Source organism: Ranitomeya variabilis, chromosome 5 (assembly GCF_051348905.1).
Source record: "Ranitomeya variabilis isolate aRanVar5 chromosome 5, aRanVar5.hap1, whole genome shotgun sequence".
Lineage (NCBI taxonomy): Eukaryota > Metazoa > Chordata > Amphibia > Anura > Dendrobatidae > Ranitomeya > Ranitomeya variabilis.
This window is the reverse complement of record NC_135236.1, coordinates 273,264,909-273,289,890: the sequence shown is the minus strand read 5'-3', so window position 1 is coordinate 273,289,890 and position 24,982 is coordinate 273,264,909.

Genomic DNA, 24,982 nt, shown 5'->3' with positions numbered 1-24,982 from the left:
TGCAATCATCATATTATATAGCACTGTGTACTTACAATTGCTCATTTTGCCTTTCTACCCAGCTAATTCTTCTGTTTTCCATTAGGTCTATGACATCATGTGGTTAAACACGGACTAGCTGAATCCTTCTAAGCGCTATGTAGAAACAGGAGGACAGTTTTCCCTGTAACTGAAAAACTCCCTGCTAGGGGAGAGGAAGAATCAGTAGGGTCAGGAGGTGAAGAGGATGATGATCAATGCAGGACATAGAGCAGAGAAAAGAGCAGAATTAACTGGGTAGGAAGGCAAAATGAGCAATTGTGAGTGCACAGTGCCATATAATACTGTATGAAGATTGCAATATAAGAAGATAAAAGCTTAGATGGGAGGAGGAGTGCTTCTTTAAATGAAAACTCCTATGTACAATCTGCAGAAAAGTCCTAAATGTGGTTTGGAAGTTTGGAGGTTCCTGAGATTTGTTTCTGTTTTACTGAAAAATGGAAATTGTTTTTTCTGTCCATGTTCTGACCTTGTTGCCTGTGTTTTATTTCGTCATACAAAACAAAGTTTACCAGAAGTCAAATAAACTTTCCTGACAGTCATGGGGAGCAGGTGCTACATTTTCTACTGTCACCTAATGCTCATTTGTCCGTCAACCAGACTTCTTTCCCTGCAGAACTAATGGTTTGAGTTAAAAAAAAAAAAAAAAAAAGTCAGACCAATCTTTTTCTTACCTGACAAAATCTGTGCAAGGAGAGATTCGAGAAGCCACCATATACATTACTTAGTTGACCGAACCTGACATCAATGTGTTCCATCAGTTATTATCTAATTTGTAGTGGAGGCCTTTAGACAAGTGGATTCCAAACAGGAATATAGACAGGGTTTGTCCTCATGAGACTTCCTTTAACCTATAAGAACTGCTTTAACAAGAGCTGTTTGCCTTCTATCACAAATTGTGATGATGACTACTGGAACAGTTATAGGGACCTGCCATTGGCTTCATGCTGCCCAAGCCATGGGTACATAAAAAGTGAAATAAACTTGTGCAGTGATTAATATAGCCACTTTCCCTTCCCTCACAAGGTATATTTGCTATATTTCAGTTTTTATTCAAAAGAAAGATAGCATATAAAAGTCAAAGAATTGCCAATAGAGCAAATAGTCCAGATACAGCTGGAGATCCCTGTGGTCTGCAACAGTAATATTTGGAATTGATGAGAAAAATATAATATATACATACGATAGAGCATCTAATCTGTCATTTACTGAACCTGGATTTATGTATTACTACTATTAGATAATATTACTGTACAAAGCTAATATTAAAAAGATCAATATCATAACTGACTTCTGATTCATTTTTATTGAGTATATTCTCACTGCTTGTACCTCTAGGATAGGGAGTAGCAGATTTCTAAAATGACAAGTCTATAAGTGCATGGTATGAGATTATGTATTGGATAAAATCCCTGTGGTGGAGAATTTGGCTGTAGGAGTGTGAACGTGTAGACTTGCACACTCTCCTGTCTTGGAGACTATAACAGATCTCAGACAGCTAGAAAATGGGACATCTGGTCTTTACAGAAACATAGAGTCCTTTTGTGCATGCATTACCTGTCTGCCTAAGCAAAGATTAGTCTAAGCACACACCCTATCCTTCATAATCACACACTTCTCTATTTATTCCAAAGCTGAGTACATCCTCCCAAAACTGTGCACCGGACACTACTGGTGGGCTGTTGGTATAAGGCTTTACATGTACAGGGTTTTCTGGAAATGCTACTTTTCGTGGCATTTTTAAGACTGGAAACATACGTGATATGCACGGCGTTATGAATGATGAGCATACAAAGAGTAAGGCCAACTAGTTGCATGAGACATTATAGTCATGACATCCCATTGAAATATAAAACACCTCACATACATTTGATTCTGGTTTGTGTGATTGGTAGCATTTTGGGTCAGTGTTGTTGTCTTTTTCAAAATGCAGCTTCCTCTGGAGTTTTGCAAATAGGCAAAACAATCAAACAGGTCAATAGACAAGCCGAGTCAAATACCAAGAGGTCACAACACAGAAAGCAAGTACTACGACTAGTGAAGTCAGAGGAAAAACAGGAACTGGACCTAGGTAAAAGGTCAGAGGACAAATCAGGGTATAACGGGGTCAGCTGCTCAAGCCAGAGACTGGAACTATAACTGACACAGCTTGCAGGTAACAGCGGACTTAAGTAGCCAGACAGATACCAAAACAAGACAGGGAAGATTAACCCCGGCATGACCATTCCGGTCATAATAATCTGAACCAAACCCCGGACTGGATCATGACAGTTTTCTCATCAATGTTCCAAGTGCTTGAGGTTGTTCTTTAATATTGACTTTATATTTTCCTCTAAAGCACCCTCTAATAGCACTTTTGAGTGTGCATTCTGAACGCTGATCGATTGCCTTAACACGTGGGGATTGTCTGTTTTAGGGAATGTGTTCAGGCTGTCTAACATCATGCAGCCGCAGCCTCAGGGACTCGAACATAACATACGAGCACACCCAGCTACTTGGATAACACCCGAGTGTGCTCAGATAATACGTTATCCGAGCATGTTCGCTTATCACTAGTCGTAGGGCTCATGGGTAATTACAACTTCACGTGAGCATCAGGAACACCTCTGAAACAGTGGTGGCACCGGAGGGGAGTATAGGTGTTTTTATTTAAATGGGGCCAAACATGAGGAATGGAGAGAAGGGGTTGTCCAAGAAGTGGACAACCCATTTAAGCACTTGATCTCTCTTTCTACTGCACTGGTTCATCAGTGGTCGTTCACTTGTAATTCTCTATTCATCTCTTGCCTTTATTCATTAATGCAGGAAAGAAATGTTTTAGGTAGTCGTAAGGTAATTATACACATTAAATAATTGCCGGCCTAAACCGCTAATTTTGCCTAGATACCGTAGATATACTATATATGCTTGTCTTCTAGCAGCAGATTTCAGGTAAACAAAGGATCAGACATTGGATTTTAGTAAGCCCAGTTCTTTGTTTTAGTGGGAGATAAACCATCACCAAAGATTTGAGGTGGGAGGAAAAGTTGTTAGATGAACTAGAGTTAAACCGACAGTTACATAAAAACACTTGCGTAATAAACTATATAACAGAAACAAAGAAAAAATAATGTGTTGGAATGAAATTATTGATTTGAATTTTCCTAGTTATGGGCTACAGTGATTATTTTGATGGATAAAAATGCAGTTTTGAATGATAATATCCACTCGATAACAGTACACAAGTACCACCATCCTCTACTGCCAAGTAGATAAGATTTCCTATTCCACTTGTGTTTCATGAAAGTGCAGCGCTACGTGGCATATGTAAAGAAAAACAGAAGCAATTGTCAAATATTGCTTCACTTCACTGTCAAAAACAACTCTTGCTTAGTTTTTTGCAGGTTGTAGTAAACCTTCACTAATTAGTTACCGCTGTCACTGGTCAGTACATAATGTCTTGGCTGCCACATTATGAGAACATAGCACAGTATCGATGTCTGTGATGTAATGCTCCAGGTAGAAAAATCATTTGTTGCTTAGGCAGCATGTTTTCTTCGCCTGCATGCAGTTCTGGTCTGCGCAGTCAGCATGGTAAAGGGATACTACCAGCCCCAAGGACTTGCTCAAAAGGGTTAGGGATTTATTGTTCTGAGGGAAACTCCACAAAATATTACAGTACCAGCTTTGTGGATGAGGTTTGGTACAGAGAAAATTGAAAGCATAAATTGACCAGCAATGCAGATTTGACATGTGTGGTATGATAATTTACACTCCATATTATCACCATGGATCTGACACTTTGCCATGCAAACGGTGATATCAGCATAAAACCCTCAGTATCACCGCTTCCGCAGAGAAATCCACGTGAAAATTAGTGTGGAATTTACTGCTATGAATTTGCTGAGAAGTTCCTACTGCAGAGATTCCGCAGCAGATACGTCCCATGATGATGTGCCGTAATGTCTGTATGCTACTGAGCCTTTCCACTCCTGAAGTTAGCAATGGGATTATAGAATATAGAATTTGCCCAAAGCTCAGCAAGGCAACTCAAATGGTAGACGGTCTATGGATTGCTTGCCACAACTATCACATATTCTGATCAATTTCCAAGAAGTATCGTTTCTCCTTGCGGAGATTGACGTGCTAAGCATGCCATGTCAATCTCCGCAAGGAGAAACAATACTTCTTGGATATCAGTCTGACACTTCTCACACAGCCAAACCAGATCTCCACTTTGTACGGACGAGGGGCAGTACCCCGAAACACAGTGTCTGGAAAATTGAGATTCTGGTTTGGCTATTATCCTAAGTCGTGACAAGGGTTGTTAAAGGGTCGACATTGACTTGTAGGATTGCTACCTTCCAATAGGTGGCACTAATTCTAGTTCTCTTCCTCTCAGAAGAGACAATTTGCATAATTTCCTGATCCATAACACATGGTTCAAATTAGGTAGGAACCTTTCACAAGTTTGAGCATGTTAACCTGGCCATATCATTAAATAGTGACTGTAAAGCTGAATAAAGGTTAGTTATAAATTATGATCAGCCCAAAGGGGCGTTACCAGATAATCATCGCTGAGGGTGTATACTTTGCCCCTGCTTGACCAGGACCAATCATCAGCAGTTCCCATCAAGGAAAAAAAAAGCCCCAGAAAGTCAGAAAAACGTGCATTCTCCTGTGAGATGCAATGACAACCAGCCACGCTCTCAGCCCCGATATCTGCAGCTATTGAATAGAATAGATCACTGCAGAGTATAATTACAAACTCTGTTATTTTTCAATTCAGGACAGTCAGTGTGTGGGGGAGCAGAAGTAGAGCTGAGCTAAGTGTGAGTACCCACACCTCTGCAGTGACAGCTCTTCTCGCTGTCAGCACAGCTGTGTCCAACTTCCTCCATACTGACTAGGAGATGAAAGCTGAAGGTGTAGTCACACTAAGCTCTGGCTGTTCTCACCCCCACACTGACTGCCTTGAGATAATAGATGAAGGTGTTTGTAATCACATGTGCTCTGCTCTATATTTCACAGTAGGTAAAGTAGGATCAGGGCTGAGAACAGGTCTGTCTATCATTACATCTCAAGTGAGAAAGCACGTTCTTCTGACCTTCTGGGGGTTTGTCCATTTTTTCCCCTCCAGGACGTCTCCTTCCTGCTTATGATTGGTCAATCTCATGCAGGGGAAAATGCATACTCCACCAGAGCAGAATCTCAGCTAGTGCCCCATTGGGCTTATCATAAATTATAACCCCAACTTTTGAAGCTAATATCAATAAAGATGAGAAATTTAAAAATCTATATTTTATTTGGCTCTGCGGCCACTATTCCATGATGTGACCAGTTTATCATGCTCATACTGGTGAAAAGTTCCTTTTTAAGTGAGGACAATTGTCAGCTACAACTTGGGAGGATGCTGTGTGTTTCTTTGGATCAGCACTACGGGATAACGCTGCACAAGTGGGGATTTGAATTATTTAGCACAGTATTAATGCTTTATTATATTGCCGTCATTATATGTCCAATGTTAAAAGTGAGTGAGAAGGGTAGATAATTTGGAAAAGGTAAAAAATAACCCTTTAGCTCACCTTCAGTGGTACAAGAATTCTCCGCACTCCTGCAGTTCTGTAGATCACAGTATGTTATTGTCTCACTGGCATGAATGCTGAGAGTTGTAGTGCTACAATGGTTGTGCAATAGCTTTGATTCTTTTGAACAGAAGAGAGTCCTATATATAGGAACATCAGCCATAGGTTACTGAATCAAAAAGATAGGCGACTCTATCATGACTATAACATTACTAGGAGAACTTAGAGTCAAAAAACGTTGCCAGTCGTATAAATATAAAATAATACCAATTTTTATTAAAGATACAATCAATAAGCATAAAATATTACCATTTATAATAAAGTGACAGTGACTAATCCATAAATGCAGTAGTGACCTAGGGAAGTCGGTACAAGACCCAAAAAATTCATGTAATATGTATGTACAAAAATCATGTGTACACACTAATGAGTGTGTGGAGCAGCTAACTGCCAAGAGCCGGCAGTCCAGCAAAGAATAAATATAAAGTGCTATACGTGCTGTAAAAACCTAAGGCTGCAATACACACAAATTAAGTATCTATACTAATCTATCTAATACTTAATTTGTGTGTATTGCAGCCTTAGGTTTTTACAGCACGTATAGCACTTTATATTTATTCTTTGCTGGACTGCCGGCTCTTGGCAGTTAGCTGCTCCACACACTCATTAGTGTGTACACATGATTTTTGTACATACATATTACATGAATTTTTTGGGTCTTGTACCGACTTCCCTAGGTCACTACTGCATTTATGGATTAGTCACTGTCACTTTATTATAAATGGTAATATTTTATGCTTATTGATTGTATCTTTAATAAAAATTGGTATTATTTTATATTTATACGACTGGCAACGTTTTTTGACTCTAAGTTCTCCTAGTAATGTTATAGAAGAGAGTCCTATTAGCATTTCAGAACAACTGTTGTATCATTGCACTGTCTTACGGGAAATAGTTTGTACGAGGAGCAGACTACAGCAAGTTGAGGGTTTTGCTAATGTCTTAACATATGTGTTAACATAACTTAAGTAAATGTTTTCCTCTGAGGAACAAACATATTTTTACGCACTTGGTTGATCAGCTATGTGTTGCTGACTGCTTAATATCAGTGCTGGACATTGGACCTGCAGTCATCCATGAATAAATGTCCTGATGTGCTCGCAAGGTCACAAACATGTTCAGTTACTGTACGTTCCAAAACACTTACGCCCCTCCATGTAAATTTCTACTAATGACAGAGGGGAACCAGCAATAAGGACTACAAAATAACTTTTAATTAACAAGTTTAAAAAAGTCTAGGAGAAACCCAACAAGAAATAAATTTTGACGCTATAAAAACAGATCAATAAATTCCAGGAAGTGGATGAGTAGATGAGAGCCGCGCGGTGGCTTCTTGCGCCCCATCATGTGGGTCATAGACTGGAGGTGACGCGCCAGAACTTGGGAGAATGACATGAGCAAAAGCCAGCCCCGCGCTTCTTAAAAGGCACACTGGATGAACGCAGTATCTGGTCCATTATGTCCTGCTAACCGCAGATAGCGGCAGGGCCTTTTCTTAACTGACTATTTATATAACAGAAGTATTCCTGAGCCCCTGATGAAGCCTAGTGGGTAGAAACGCGTCGGTGAATATTGAAAGCCTATGACTGAACCTTCAAGGATCACTCAATAATACCAATTTTTTTCTGGCAGTTGTCAGCCATATTCTTTGGGTGAGATCAATCCTATTTATTGTTTCATTTACGACACTTAATAGATTTGTTTGGTTATATGAATTGATACATCTTACTGTTTGTTTATTTTTTTAAATACCCCTCACACTGAATTCTAATTGGGGTGTTCACATAAAGGGCATAGCATCAGCTCCATTTGAGGTGGTATACAAGGGAGCGGTGACTTGCCTTTTGAAGATAATTACAAGCACCCATCTTATTCTATTCACTCATTACTGAAGTACTATGCATTGACGGCATTGAGATAAATGAATGAACTATACATCTTACATCTCGCCCTGTGATTCATTGATAAGTGGAATTTATTGATCTGTTTTTATAACATCAAAGTCTATTTCTTGTTGGGTCTCTCCTAGACCTTTTTACACTTGCTATGTGTTAGTCCTTATTGCTGGTTCCCATTGTTAATAGAGCTGGACTTATTCCTTCACTGAATAATATTGGCTATTTTTCTAATGACAGTGGATGACAAATTATTTTCTGATACAATCGATAGCAAATATTTATGTGGGTAACCTAGGCTCTCCTCCACACCCTTAATGTTTCCAACTGAAACATTGGTGAGAAAATAGGTTTCCTGCTGGTGATTCACTTTTTTACGTTGTGTCATATTATTAGTGTTTAATAGTTTTTTTGCCTTTACCAAGTGATCTGTAGAAGGTCTGGTATACAAAATAAAATAGTAATCTATCTGTCTGTCTGTCTATCTATCACTGCAAATTATACACATAGCAAAAGTAGTAAATTAAAGGCATTGGGCACTACATTTTTATGGCCAACACCCAGCAAAGGCCATCAAAAGGGGGTGGATCTGCAATATCAAACCGCGGTCACTATAGAAATGATGGTGCTGCTATGTTCTGGCAGCATTTGCATAGGGGTTTGATGTGCAGTACCTGGCTGCAGCCACTATAGAAATGATGGTGCTGCTGTGTTCTAGCAGCATTTGCATAGGGGTTTGATGTGCAGTACCCGGCCGCGGCCACTATAGAAATGATGGTGCTCTTGTGTTATGGCAGCATTTGAATCGGGGTTTGATGTGCAGTACCCGGCTGCGGCCACTATAGAAATTATGGTGCTCTTGTGTTATGGCAGCATTTGAATAGGAGTTTGATGTGCAGTACCCGGCCGCGGCCACTATAGAAATGATGGTGCTGTTGTGTTCTGGCAGCATTTGAATAGGGGTTTGATGTGCAGTACCCAGCCACGGCCACTATAGAAATGATGGTACTGCTGTGTTCTGGCAGCATCCGAGAACTTCTGGCTGGCGCGGTAACAACTGATTGATTGGGGTGCCGGGTGTCACACCCTCACTGGTCAGATATTGATAGACCAACAATAAAAAAAGTAGTGGCCAACCTCTTTAAATAGAATTAAGATGTGATATAGAGGGAAGCCGTCTTTCTAGCTATTATATCAATTATCATGTAGAAAATATCGAGGTGAGGTGGGTACAGGACACATTTGCTAATTTATTATGTATTTACAGATGTATTCATCTTCAGGCTGAATAACAATATTTATTATGTCTTGCAGAAAATCTCCTGATGGGGAAGACCATCTACAGGAGTCGACCACAATGATCCAGCCTATATTGTCTGCGCCAATGACAGACTTGATGACACATCTTCGATCCCTGCGGAGGAAAAGACGACGTGCTCGACGGCTGCATCAACCACGTTTAATGCGTGTTGGCTGTTCCCTGGGTACTTGCCAAGTGCAAAATCTGAACCATCGCCTGTGGCAACTATTGGGACAAATAGGGAAGGAGGACTCACCAATCCAGCTGAGCAATCCTCATAGCTTTGGTTGAATATCATAGGCCACAAAAGCATATATCCGCAAAGCATTGAATATACCGTAATTTATCAAACAGTGTCACTTGTGCTGCTTAGTAAATAGACCGCTTCTGATCATAGTGCGTCTGGGTCATTTATATTGTGATCTCAGCCTAACACATGCAGGCCACATAGTGCTTGTGCTAGAATTCACAGCCTACAGCCGGTCAGAGTGTTTCCACTGTGAACAAGCTTGGAAACTATTCTAAGCAAGTCGCAGCATATTAGTCATATCTGCCCTAGGCGGCACAGTCATAAATATATTGCAGAAACGGCATAATCATTGTAGGAATCAAAGAGTCAGGTCGAATAGCGTGTCATTCATATTCACAAATGTCCCACAGTAGTTTACTTAGGATCTAGGCATTAATATTATAATCTGAAAGCATTATACAGTATAATATATTTGGTAACACCTGTGGGAACCTGCTGCCTCACACAATGACACAATATGCTTTATCTTGTTATTTTAATAGAATCGTTAATCAAAAATTAAGAACTATCACTATGTCTAAATGGGCTGAAATACTTTAGCATGCTTCTTTAGGGGTAGTCTCAAGTTTAGCAGTTATTCCCTATCAGTGGGACAGGGCATAATTTCCTGATTCCTGGTGGTCCTACCGTTTCTAAGAACTGGGGCCCTGAAGAGCCTCATGTTAAAGGAGCGGTCAATCATGCTCAGTGTCATTCCATTCATTCTTAATGGGATTGTCAGAGATGGCTGACTGCTGTACTTATTTCTTCTCTTGCACTCCCATAAGAATAAATGGAGCGGCAGTGTGCATGATGAACCTCTGTTCCATTCACGCGAGGCTCTTCAGAGTCCCGATCCTTGTGACCGGTGGAGGTCCCAGCGATTGGACTTTCAGACACTTGGAAGCGATCTCCTATACATAGGGGATAACTTCCAAACTCGAGAATACCCCAGTGAGACTGCGCTAGCCACATTCATCATATGTCAATAAATGCAAAAAAACTAGAGGCAGACATAAAAAGCAAAGGGCTTCGGTGTTCAGTGGTTCCGTACTGAAGGGTACACCTGCAGCTGCAATTCCATGTACTGTACTCCATGTACCGTAAGATAAATAAACCTTTCAGAGATTAAATTTTGAAGGACGCAGAGTACCAGAGAACTTATTGTCTATTTCTAGGCTTTATTCATGTGTGTTTCTTTTGCATCTACAAAAACTGACCGCTTTCATCCATTTATGTTCTCTTTTATCATCTGCGTCTCATCCACATTTCGCATACGCTAAAGAAATAGGAGGCCCAAGATGGCGTCTTTCAAGAGTATCCTAACAGAGTACGAATAACGTGCAGCCGGTGTTGGCATCCATGTGCTGTCTGTTGCTTTTGAACACTCTTTTACTTACTGAGTTCAGCTTGCAAATCGTTGGACATGACTCAGATTTTTGTCATGCCGACCATTTGTCCATGAGAAGGATTGGAAAGGTGATCGCTCCACCGGCACTGACTGACAGCAGGCTCAGCATTAGGGCCGGCTGTCAGTCAGTGCTAGGCGCGCGGTTACAGCTGCTGTGCTCTATACACAGAGCGGTGAATGAAACCCCGTCGGTGCCACCCCTGTGACTGAAGCCTTAATGCTTTCAAGCAAATAAGGTAGCACACTGTAGCGCTGAAACATGCAAACATGAAACATGAAAATTTAACTGCATTACTGCACTAGAAATATGAAAAATGAGAGCGTTTAGCGCATAAAAAAGGCCAATTTTTTGTGTACCTGGTAGCCACTATTTCCTCCCGATAGTGAGGATCTCAGGGCAGGCCCTAGCCAGCTTCAGAACTCTATTAACACGCAGATTAAACCAATATCTGCAGGTTAATAGCTTTTTTTCACATGACGGGTTCCCTTTAAATACCATATTTAAGGTGTACTCAGATGGATGTATTAATCGGAACGAGATCGGAACACAATTCATTGACTGGCCGGCGACTCTCCTGAGCCATGTGTGACAGCGTCATATATTTTTATTTCCGATTTACATGGTCGTCTGACTGCGCCCTTAGTATGGTGGCTATGCTGTGGTAACAGATTAAACCAGAAGTGCACATGTATATTTATATATGCCCCACATTGCTTTATTAGTGATGTCCAAGCACAAGTAAAACAGAGACCATAAAAAGTTTACATTGCTTTTGTTAAATGCCTGCTGAGACCCAGCAGTTTTACCCAGAAACATAGAAATAGATGGCGAGTTGGGGAAGGGACAGAGTATCTGAATGGCCAGATGCCATTTGTATTGATTTTGTATTCTCTTTTCATAGAGAAGAATGACATTGTAATATACTTTGCACCTAATTATTTTATATTTATTATTTGTGTATTTATTATTCTTTTGTTAATATTGTTTAATATTTTTCCATTAATGTATTTATTCTATTCTACCTAATAATAAATGCAGTATGATCTTAAGGAGAATTTGAGGTAATTTTTTTTCACTTTGCCAGGGAACCTGTAAGTTCTTTTAATAACAGCCTAGAGGCTGTGAAGCTGCTGATATAGGGGTATGTGATAAAGAAGAGGCAGGAGGTTCCCCTGCTAGTAAGGAGACACAAAATTCTGACCACAGATGCAACATCATATACATGACTATATTATTAGACATTTCATCTTAAAAGTCAGTGCTAAGTAAAAAATCTTTTAAAGGAACCTACATACTGTGAGCCAGTGTTTATTCTATTGCATACACACATGCAGTCACATGCTGACTAGACATGCTTGGCTACTCTCAATTCACATGTATGGAGAGAAGCCAAGCACTTCTAGTCGTAATGTGGCCGGAAGTATGTAAGTGCCCGTCCAATCTCACCAGCAATACCTGTGAATCCTGACAATGTGTGCACTGCATACTGGCAGCATTCAGAAGTGCGGATGTCCCCTTTAGCCTATGCTTCTGCACTAATACTGTGACTCAGGCAATATAATGACAGATGTGGATTTTAGGACTGCTATGCGTACACAAGCATTTGGATAAATTAAACAATGGTTTATTAAATGACTCAAAGTGGGCTATAATCCATCTTTGCAAAACATCAATGAATAACGTACATTTGAATACACAAGGAGAGGGTTGGAAGCCACTGAAAATCAAAGAATGAAAATCAATTATTAAAACTTAATAAACCAATCGGAAAAAAACGGCAGGTGTAGGAATAGAGAATAAAAAGTGTAGCATATCCGATCCTGCAATAGTAAAAAACTACATAAGCATCCAGAGCACAATACCAATAACACTTAAAGGGGTTGTTCAAGACTACAATATTGAGGACTTGTCCTTAGAATAGGTCATCAGTATCAAATAGTATAAGTGGATTGAAGTAAATGGGAACTGTGAATGGCCACTACATACAGTAATATACACAGCTCTGGTGTTTCGGGTTCCTACACCATGTCTGTGTGGCAGCTATCGGACCTCACATCTGATCTTTGGAGGTGCGGGTTTTTTTCCCCACTGATCTGATAATAATAACCTATCCTATGAAAAAAAGTTATTAATATCAATGTTCTGCACAACTCCTTTAAAATGTATTGAAAATATACAGAAAGACAAGAACATGATAAGTTTTGCCCCAATGCATGGTTAGTCACAGAGACTATCAATAAATCATTGAAACCCCACTGCAAACTATAATATTTCAATATATGCTATAACATACCACTGAAAAAGAACGAAAGAAAGATATGGAAATACCCACATGTTAATAAACCTAAATAAGGGGCACCAGGAAAGAAAAAAATCAGTGATCAGAAATATGAGCAAGAAGTGACTATCTTACATGAGTACAAAAATAAATGAACGAGTCCCTGCCGATAATACATAATGGAATCCCTGCATGTATCATTCCCTGTAAGAGAAAGCCTTCGCAGCAACTTCGTGCATTGGTCTGGACATAAGTTTAAAGAACATACATTTTATTAAAAACTTTCAAAAGGAAGGCATGTGCAAAGTCTGGTCTTACAAAACATCCGATGTATAAAATACAAGGGTTGATATATGGCAGCTTAGCACACAAACAATAGAATAGAACAAACAGTGCAAAGGTAGAAAACAACAAAGATCAAAGTTACTTACTATATTTGAGCAAATACAATAAAAAGAGAGGGTATATCACCACAAGATGATCTTCAGCTGTTGTAAATGGAGCTGTTGACATGTTCATGATTGTTCATGGACCGAGCGGTCAGTGCAAAATGGCAGATACATGTCCGATATTGATCTGAGTGTCAGATTAAAATCGTCAATGCAAGTCTATGGGTCAGTGAAAAAATTAGGCAGCACTCGGATGCCATTTGTGTGCTGTCCATTTTTCACGGACTGCTAGATAGGAAAAATAGAGAAACTTTTTCATGTTTTGTTTCTCATTCGTGAAAAATTGATGAAACTCTGACCAAACTCAGATGGTAGAGACTGACCAACCTCTGATGAAACTCTGGCAAAACTCAGACCGATTTTCTCATACAAAATCACTGATGTCTGAATGAGCCCTAAACTGGGGTAACACGAAAGGTAAAAAGTGCTTGTTGTACATGGTTCAAGCCATGATTACAGTAACTAGGTGTATTGAAGCCAGAATCTGTATATAAGATGAGATATATATATATATATATATATATATATATATATATATATATATATATATATATATATATACACATATATATATAGGGTTTGGGAACAGGTGATAGACGGAACCAGGTTCTGAAGAAAAGGTAGGAAGGGAGAATAGGGAATGGTTAGATTAGTGAGGTGATAGACTTGTCTAAAAATGTGTGATTTTAGAACATGCTTTAAATTGTGGTTTGTCTGGGATAGCTCATTTCAGAACACTGGCAGAGCACAAGAGAAGTCTTGGCAGAAGCAGTGGGAGGCTCAGATCATAGAAGATGCTAGCGTGAGATCGATCATTAGCAGAGAGCACAGGTAGGTTGGTAGATGGAGATGACAGAGGAGATGTAGGGTGGAGAGCTTCATGGGACAGAGTTTATGTTGTACTCTGCTGGAAATGAACAACCAGTGCACTGAGCGGCAAAGTGTGGCGCCTTGGAGTAGTGGCTGGACAGAAAGATGACCTTCTACATACTGTACACTGTGCACCAGCACATTGTGATTAATGAATACAAGAACTCCGCTACTGCTGTAAATGTTAAAAATGTAAGGTTCTTAGTGTTTTTTTTATCAAAGAGCGCAAAAGCCAAGCAACCAAGTCAATACCTAAATATGGATGGACCCTATCACTAATGTCCTACCTCTCCATTTGCCAAACCAGGCCTCATCTGAACTGGGGAAGTGAAAGCAAATCAGGTGTAGTTCAATACCAAAGGTGTGTGGGCTCTACTTTTTCTTTTTTGGGATGTGTTGCCCCCTCCAGGGCTCAGCATCCTTATATACGGATCTTTCCCACAAGGTTTTAATTGCCAGCTTCACCTGTTTTATTTCACTTCCCCATTCAGATGAGGCCAGGTTTGGCACATACCATCCATATTTAGGCTCTTTTTGTTCAAAACTTGCTAAGTACCTTACGTTTGCATCAATAACGTGGCTCATGAATTCCTTAATCAGAGTGGGATGATACCTAGTGTGTGTATATGTTTAAATATTGGCCACATAGCGTATTTGTGCACCTGCACATTCATTTAATGCTAAAGGAGAGCGGGCCTTATTTTTTCTGTCTTTTTTCCTTATTTTCTTTTTTTTGTAGAAATATGAGCTTGTCTGCAATATTCTGGATAAATTGGAGAAGATAGAGTTAATAAGAGGGAGACCAATTCATAGAGAGCTGCACTAGTTTATGTGACAATGAATCAGAGCAAGGCTAGGGTCACACCATCCTATAGAAGGGGGCCGATTATGATAATCACACTCTGATGAAACTCTGTTGGGAGTTTTATGAGTTTGATAACAGTGTGATCCGATTTTCACAGATGTGGAGAAGATGGAAACAAAAATTTCTCCATCATCTCCATTCTTTCAATAGGTGAAAATCGCACCACACTCATATGTCATCCGAGTGCAGTCCAATGCTTTCCATGGACTCATTGATGTGCATGGCCGAGTGCTATATGAATATCAGGTGCAAATCATGCATGTTGCAATTTTTCCCCCCGACAGACTCTGTCTAAAGGTAGAGGCAAACTGCTGTATAACTCGGGCGAGGATTGCATCGTAACCTCATACTGTCTGGTCTTCTGATCTGTGAGTGACAGCTGCATAGAAATACAGGTCCTTCTCAAAAAATTAGCATATAGTGTTAAATTTCATTATTTACCATAATGTAATGATTACAATTAAACTTTCATATACTATAGATTAATTATCCACCAACTGAAATTTGTCAGGTCTTTTATTGTTTTAATACTGATGATTTTGGCATACAACTCCTGATAACCCAAAAAACCTGTCTCAATAAATTAGCATATTTCACCCGACCAATCAAATAAAAGTGTTTTTTAATACCAAACAAAAAAACCATCAAATAATAATGTTCAGTTATGCACTCAATACTTGGTCGGGAATCCTTTGGCAGAAATGACTGCTTCAATGCGGCGTGGCATGGAGGCAATCAGCCTGTGACACTGCTGAGATGTTATGGAGGCCCAGGATGCTTCAATAGCGGCCTTAAGCTCATCCAGAGTGTTGGGTCTTGCGTCTCTCAACTTTCTCTTCACAATATCCCACAGATTCTCTATGGGGTTCAGGTCAGGAGAGTTGGCAGGCCAATTGAGCACAGTAATACCATGGTCAGTAAACCATTTACCAGTGGTTTTGGCACTGTGAGCAGGTGCCAGGTCGTGCTGAAAAATGAAATCTTCATCTCCATAAAGCATTTCAGCCGATGGAAGCATGAAGTGCTCCAAAATCTCCTGATAGCTAGCTGCATTGACCCTGCCCTTGATGAAACACAGTGGACCAACACCAGCAGCTGACATGGCACCCCACACCATCACTGACTGTGGGGACTTGACACTGGACTTCAGGCATTTTGGCATTTCCTTCTCCCCAGTCTTCCTCCAGACTCTGGCACCTTGATTTCCGAATGACATGCAAAATTTGCTTTCATCAGAAAAAAGTACTTGGGACCACTTAGCAACAGTCCAGTGCTGCTTCTCTGTAGCCCAGGTCAGGCGCTTCTGCCGCTGTTTATGGTTCAAAAGTGGCTTTACCTGGGGAATGCGGCACCTGTAGCCCATTTCCTGCACACGCCTTTCCACACCAGACTCAGTCCACTGCTTCCTCAGGTTCCCCAAGGTCTGGAATCGGTCCTTCTCCACAATCTTCCTCAGGGTCCGGTCACCTCTTCTCGTTGTACAGCGTTTTCTGCCACATTGTTTCCTTCCAACAGACTTACCATTGAGGTGCCTTGATACAGCACTCTGGGAACAGCCTATTTGTTGAGAAATTTCTTTCTGGGTCTTACCCTCTTGCTTGAGGGTGTCAATGATGGCCTTCTTGACATCTGTCAGGTCGCTAGTCTTACCCATGATGGGGGTTTTGAGTAATGAACCAGGCAGGGAGTTTTTAAAAGCCTCAGGTATCTTTTGCATGTGTTTAGAGTTAATTAGTTGATTCAGAAGATTAGGGTAATAGGTCATTTAGAGAACCTTTTCTTGATATGCTAATTTATTGAGACAGGTTTTTTGGGTTATCAGGAGTTGTATGCCAAAATCATCAGTATTAAAACAATAAAAGACCTGACAAATTTCAGTTGGTGGATAATGAATCTATAATATATGAAAGTTTAATTGTAATCATTACATTATGGTAAATAATGAAATTTAACACTATATGCTAATTTTTTGAGAAGGACCTGTACATCACGCTGTCATGCTCAGATCAGCAGAGTTGCCGGGCCAGTCCATGTAGTGCGATGCATTCAGTTATACGGCAGTCTGTCTCTGCCATAATGAAAAAAATCACACATGTGAATGGCCCCATAAAATAACATTGGTCCGAGTGTGAGCCGATGTTTTGTGGGATCACAGTCAGGCTGAAAATACGTCTGCACGAGCCCCAATAGTAAGAATTTTTGCAGGGTCATAGGTGAGGAAAGGGTGAATTCTGAAGATGTTTTTAAGATGCAGGTAACATGAGCGAATGAGTGTTTGGATATAGGGAGTGAAGGAAAGATCCGAGTCAAATATAACCCCAAAGCAGTGAGTGTGCTGCTTAGGAGTCATAGTACCTCCCAAGGAAATGGCGATATTGGGTTTAGGAAGGTTAGTAGAGGGAGGAAACAAAAGAAGTTCAGTTTTAGAAATATTCAGTACTTCCCTTTTTTCCAAGCATACAGGAAATAAACATGACAAGTTAAAGGGGATCTGGTCGTTTTATCTATTACCCATACACCTCCCTACTATATCCGATGTACTGTATATAACAGAAACACATGACTGCCTGTGACTTCGGTAAAATGGCCATAGTAGCCCTTTATTAAATATTACACACAAACCCGGAGCGCCCACAACGGTGGCGACCAAGAACATTATAATGTGAACATTACATGAAAATAAACAGCTACTACACCACATCCTTATGAATTTCCCTTGCTGAGCCGCACCAGCCAAGGGAATTAAGTATTAGGCCGGGATCACACATGCGAGAATTACGGCCGAGTCTCGCATGTTAATACCCGGCATTGCCGCCTGCACTCAGGAGTGGAGCGTGCGGCTGCATAGCAATACATGGAGCCGCACGCTCCGCTCCTGAGTGACAGCGGCAATGCCGGGTATTAGCATGTGAGACTCGGCCGTATTTCTCCCATGTGTGATCCCGGCCTTACTGTTACATAATTAATACCCCTAACCATGCAGGTCGCCTGTTACCTTGGATTGTAACAGAAGCCCCTATTCACCAATAGTGCCTCCCCACCGAAGGATTTCACCAATTAACGAGCCTCAAAACCAGACCTATTTGCCCCCACTGCTGTGACAGAAACAATTTCCATCCTTGTTTTTTGTTTTGTTTTGTCAAAAAAGAGGGGTTGCTGTATCCAGGGAACGTAAGAGGCGGTAATAATCTCCCCTTCACCTTTAGTTGTCCCTAATCCTTCTCCACCAATCCGATTCCTTGCAGATATCCCACAAATATTCTGAATTTACTTTCAAAGTATTTAACCCCTTAACTCCCAGTGCTCCCACCCTCTAAATTGACATTAGGCCTGTATGCCCTATAGGGCTCCCCAGCCTGTCTATACAAGACAAGAGCAGAGAATGGAGATAGAATCATGAAATATGACCCACAAAGAAGAGGCACTATCATGTTTTACCTATTTACTCAAAATATAATGACTAAATTGTGTTTTTTCCTGCAATATTATGAAATTAGGGTTTATTCATTTACATCACGCAGGGAACAATTTGTTGAGCAAGTCATTCTCTTTCCACTGAATATTTAAACCAATGGTTTTACAGCCCAATTAACAGGAACAAAGTCAGCAGTTCCTCTGCAGACCTTGGGTAGTTTTTTGCCTTGAAAAAACTGGGCAACCCCTTTAATCTTGGTCCACTGACTTCAATGCTACTGGTAAAGCTATGATGGCAGCCTTGCTACATGTACAGGGGCTTTCGTCTCCAGAATTTAATATTGCTTATAAAAAAAAGTAATCCAACTGAGTATTATACAGTGACACAGAATTGAATCCCTGTGGTGTTGTACCACAACTTTGGAGAGAATCTTTTACAAAAATTTTTGTTATTTAAAGGGAACCTGTCACCCCGTTTTTTCCGTATGAGATAAAAATACCGTTAAATAGGGCCTGAGCTGTGCATTACAATAGTGTATTTTGTGGACCCTGATTCCCCACCTATGCTGCCGAAATACGTTACCAAAGTCGCCGTTTTCGCCTGTCAATCAGGCTGGTCTGGTCGGATGGGCGTGGTGACATCGCTGTTCCTTCCCCCAGATCTTGCTTATTTTTCCGTTGGTGGCGTAGTGGTTTGCGCATGCCCAAGGCCCGAATCCACTTCATAGGTGTGGAAAAAGAGCGCGATCTGCGCTAATCCCCTGGTGATCGGTGGGGGCGGCCATCTTCCTGTGGCCGCGCGTGCGCAGATGGAGCGCTCTGCTGCCCGGAGCTTCAGGAAAATGGCCGCGGGATGCCGCGCGTGCGCAGATGGAGATAGCGGCGGGCATTTTCCTGAAGCCGAGATGCGAACTCTGCTTCAGGAAAATGGCCGCCGCGATCTCCATCTGCGCACGCGCGGCATCCCGCGGCCATTTTCCTGAAGCCCCGAAAAGAAAAACGCATTTTCTTGGTACGAGTTTATCATTCAAATTAGCCCACTTCAGCTGAAGTCGCCTCCAGAAGAATTTCCAAGCATCTCTGCGGTAGTCGTGTAAGTGGTACGCCATTTCCACATCAGAACCAGCTACAGGAAATGTGTTGTTGGTGAGTGTGTGCTGCATTGTACCTGGGTCTGCAGCTTCCATTGTTGGTTCCATTGAATTTAGCACAGCCCCGCTCCCGTTAACCGTTTCATTCAATAAGAAAGACCAGTCCTTAAATGCAATGTCCATTTTATATTCGGCCAAACTGGTTAACAGGGGATTACAGGTTGTACATTCTCCTTGTCATGGGGATACGTCGATAGAGAGGGGCCAGAAGATCTTGGCATCTGGTTTCACGAACTCTTGCACTTGTGGAGCTCAAGATCGCTCTACTGGATAGGTCCCCTGGGGGTCGGGATAAGTTAGTTGTTTTCAGGGAGGCATGTAAACTCTATTTTACATTATGTCCTCACTTCTCGGGTACTGAGGAGCAATAGATGAGGATACTAATTTCTCTCTTCCAGAGGGACACTCAAGCCTGGGCATTTTGTCTCTGCCTGACACCCAGTTGCTTCAGACGGTTGAGGATTTTTTTCAGGCTCTGGGTCACATATATACGATGACCCTGACTGCATCTCTCTGGTCAACTCTAAATTATGTCAGCTTCAGCAGAGAGACCAGCCAGCAGAGGAGACACTGCTTTGGGCACCGGGTTAGCAAAGGTAGAAGCTCGGTCTCTTCCAAATTACCTGTTTCACTTAGAACTCCCTCCTCATCATACTTATAATTGTGCTGGGGCCAAGCTGCCTAAGAGCAGGTTAAATAATATTTCTGGTCTGGAGAGCCAGGCCATGAAGGACTATATCGCAGAAAGTCTGGAAAAGGGTCATATCAGATCTTCCTTATCTCCCGTTTCAGTGAGTGTCACGACACAGCTGTCGGGTGACCTGGAACCAGGGGCTCCTTCCCTATCCCTAACACAAGGGGGTGCTCTGGCACGCCCTACTCCCTGAGATACTTCAGATGGGATCTCCTGTTAGCCCTCTGTCTGTTCTCTTCCCCCACCCAGGGAAGAGGGGACGCTACTGTGCACTGTAGTACACCAACCTGACAAACAAGGCAACACAAACAAGGGTTAACACAAAACTCCAGGCATACAAAATATTCACTCACATATAACAGAGGAATGCAAGGGGGTGTGAAGGTAGGGAATAAACCAAAATAGAGAATCATAAGGAATTACAACGCGTACAAACCAAGCATCAGTCACTAATAAGTCCTTCAATTCTCCTTCTCATACCAACTCCTTTTTCTCCATTAGCCATGCAGCAATAAAGCTAGCTCTGACAAGAATTAGTAACAGAGCTCAGATTATAATGGAAAAAGGAGTGGCTAACCGAGCACAGCTGTGAGCACAGGGATTTCCAACATGGCCGATTAACCCCAGTTCTGCCAGAATAAATAAACACATTTAAAATGAAGGAGAAGTGCTTCTTCTCAGCGCCTTAGTAGGAGCAATCAGACGCTGCGGTCTTCTGGCTCCACACTGTCACGGTAACCCCATGACAATGGGTTTTTTCTCTGTTAAGAAAAAAGATGGGGGTTACGCCCCTGCCCAGGTTTCAGCTAACTTAATCGGATCCCGGTCTGTGATCTTTACTCTCTCCCCTTATTATGGACCCCTTTAACCAGATCATTGATTTTTAAACTGAATCTCAGGGGGTATATAATCTCATTTGAATTAAGGAGGGGGATGAGTGGAAGACTGCCTTTAATACACCTGAGGGATACTATGAAAACCTTGATATGCCATTAGGATTGACTAATGGTCCTGCCGTCTTTCAGCACTTTGTAAATTACATATTTTGTCACCTGGCAGGTAGATTTGTGATGGTCTATCTTGATGACATTGATTGATTCACCTGACTTCGAGTCACATCAGGTGCATGTCAGGCAGATCTTACAAATACTCAGGTGTAATAAATTATATGTCAAACCAGAAATATGAATGTTCCTGGTTCAGGAGATCACTTTTCTGCATTATTACTTATCATCCACTGATTTTTGCATGGATCTGGCGAAAGTTCGGGCAGTATGGGATTGGTATCGTCTTTGAGACTGAAAAGTTTTGCAAAGCTTTTTAGATTTTGCCAATTACTACCACAAGTTCATCAAGAACTTTTCGGTAGTGGCGAAACCTCTGATGGGTATGACCAGGAAAGGAATAGACGTTCAACAAATGGTCCAGTACAGCCATTGAGGCATTTGATGCTTTAATGTTTTGAGTCTGCGCCGATTCTTATACAGCCTGTCGTCACTCAGCCATTCATTGTAGAGGTTGACGTGTCTGAAGTAGGGATGCAGCCTGTATTGTCACAGGGCGTAGCTTCAAGTAAATGGCGTTCGTGTGCATACTTAAAAAAAAAAAAAAACTGTCTCCCGCTGAGAAAAAGTATGACATTGGTAACAGGGAACTCTTAGCAATTATCTGGGCTTTTGAAGAGTGGCAACATTTCTTGGAGGGGGCAGTACATTCGGTCATAGTAATCATTGATCATAAAAATCTTTTATATTTGGAATTTGCAAAGCATCTGACACCAAGACAGGCAAGGTTAATGTTAATGTTCTTCACCAGATTCAACGTTTTTGTGACGTATAGGCTTAGGGGTTAGAACATTAAGGCAGATGGTTTATCTCGTTGCTTTCCTGGAGGAGTGGATGATTGTGAACCAGTTCCTATACTAAAGAAAGGGGTAGGTACTGCATCTATACATTCTGATCTGAGGAGAGGGAGGTTGAAGAGGCTCAGGGGGCACCCCTGTTGCCTGTCCTTAAGGTAGACATAGACTGTTCCTGTGAATCTCCGCCTTAAAAATTTAAGTAAACATCATGATTCGGTCTTGGCCGGAAATTCCCGTAGTAAAGCCACCACTGATCTTCTTAGTAGTCAGTTTTGGTGGTCTGTGGTGCAAAAAGATGTTCGGGAATACGTAGCTGCCTGCAGTATTTGTGCACATTCTAAAACCTCACATATTCATCCGTCTGGGGCTCTTCAACCTTTGGCAATTCCCTGTAGACCTTGGACTCATTTGTCAGTAGATTTCATCACTGATCTACACATGTCGGCAGGTAATACGGTTATATTGGTGGTGGTGGACAGATTCAGCAAGATGTCTCATTTCATTGCGCTACCCGCTTTACCTAATGCAAAAACTTTGCCACAAATTTTTATCAAAGAAATAGTGAAGTTGCATGGGATTCCTTCTTATATTGTTTCCCATCGAGGGGTGCAATTTATTTCTTAATTCTGGAAAGCATTTTGTATTCTTATTTCATTTTCTTCCACCTTTCATCCACAGCCTAATGTGCAAACTGAACGTGTGAACCAGCATTATGAGACGTACAGTATCTTAGGTGTTTTGTTTCTGAAAATCAGGAGTATTGGGTTTCTTACTTATAACTAACTGAATTTGTGGTAAATAACTGTTATCAAGACTCACGAGTCTACTGGCAAGTTCCCGTTCTTCAGGGCATACGGATTTCAGCCTCAATTTTGCTCTTTCAATAGGAATCATTCCTCAGGAGTCACAGTATAAAGACAAGAAGCAAGCTCACCGATCTTCAGAAAGCGCACGGAACTCCGTCCTGATGAGATGCATGCATGTAGAATGTAAAAGCCAATAGTTCCAGCTCTTCCATAAAAAATTATTTTATTGTATTATACTAAAAACATGAACAGCTTCACAGGCAACATCAAGGCACACGTGAGGAAAAGCTATGCGTTTCGATCGCAACTGCGATCTTTGTCAAAGCTAGCACACTGTGAGAGTACCGACATTAGAAAGGGACCAATCCCCATCAGCTGTTGAAATCTAAATTGAAATACTTCATCTGCAGCCAAAAATTTTATAGATGTACACTGCAGAGATACCGCTTCTTTAAGAGTTACTGGACTGGAAAGAATAAAAAAAAACAATAAAAAAAAAACAGTCCGCGTAGGTGATTTCCAAAGACTTTTACTTACTCAGGAGGCTTATTGGATATTCAATCTTGGAACAAGATTCCCTGCTAGTCTGAATAGAAAGAACAAAATCATGTTTCATTATTGATTTATATCGAAGCGAATTCTTATCATTGAATTTATTTTTTTGATTTTGTACATTACTTATTCATTTTTTTATGTGTTTCAATGTGTTTTTTTCTTTTTTTTTTGGTTTCTTGGTTAGTATTCTAGATCATGTGATTGTTCTGGTTACCGTGATTATGTGTTTGTATTGTGTTCAGCACCTTTAATCATGTGATAATGTTTTGTTAGCTTTCATTGTTGATTTAGATTTCAACAGCTGATTGGTGATTGGTCCCTTTTTAATGTCGGTACTCTCACAGTGTGCTAGCTTTGACAAAGATAGCAGTTGAGATCAAAACGCATAGCTTTTCCTCATGTGTGCCGTGATGTTGCCTGTGAAGCTGTTCATGTTTTTATTATAATACAATAAAGGATTTTTTTATGGAAGAGCTGGAACTATTGGCTTTTACATTCTTCAGGAGTACCTGAGAAGGAACGGGTTTCTTCTTCTATTACATCAGTGTGACAAGGTGTTCTGGATCATTTGAAGAAGATGGGGTCCAAAAATAAGAGTATGGCTGATCGGAGACAATTGGTGGGTCCGGACCTATGTGTTGGTGACTTGGTGTGGTTGTTGTCGAGAAAAATTGAGTTGAAGGTAAATTAGTAAATTGGGACCCAGGTTCATAGGTCCCTATAAGATTGTGTCCATTATCTATCCAATAGGGTTTCACCTTGCTTTGCCACCCACTTTTAAGATTCACAGTGTGTGTAACCAATCTCTACTCAAAAGATACATTACTTCCTCTGAGCCAGCTACACCACCACCACCTTCCCCAGTCATTGTTGATGGAATTCTTGCTTGGTTCGTCAATGCCTTCAGTATCTGGTACACTGGAAGGGTTACGGTGATGAAGAGAGAATGTTGGTACCAGCATCTGATGTACATGCGATCAGGTTAGACCTTTTTTCCTTTTTTTAACGCGGCACACCTACATAAACCTGGCTCTGAGGTTCAGGAAGGTCCCTCTTAGATGGAAGGGTACTGTCACAATGATACCGCAACAGAGAGGGGCCAGATTATCTCAGCATCTGGTTTCAAGAACTCCTGCACTTCACCATCTTATTAAGCAGTGCAGGTTTTTTCCTTGCTGGCAGTGCAAGAACTAATTTGTTCAGTTGAAGCTCCTGGAGTTTTCCTAGCTGTATTGTCTCTGTTGTTCAGGGTTAACCACTCCTCTCTGTTATATATACTGGCTTCTGGCACTTAGGAATTGCCAGTGTTAGTTCTTACTGCCTGGTTTGGAGTTGGAGGTGTAGTTCGTGGTTGGAGTTGGCATTTGGAGATTTGTTCAGGAGATTGTTGCTTGTATACACATCCTCATCCTTTCCTATTTGGTTTCTCCTTCTTTTATCTCCCCTGTGTTCCACTCTGCTGTTTGGTGAGTGTATTTTG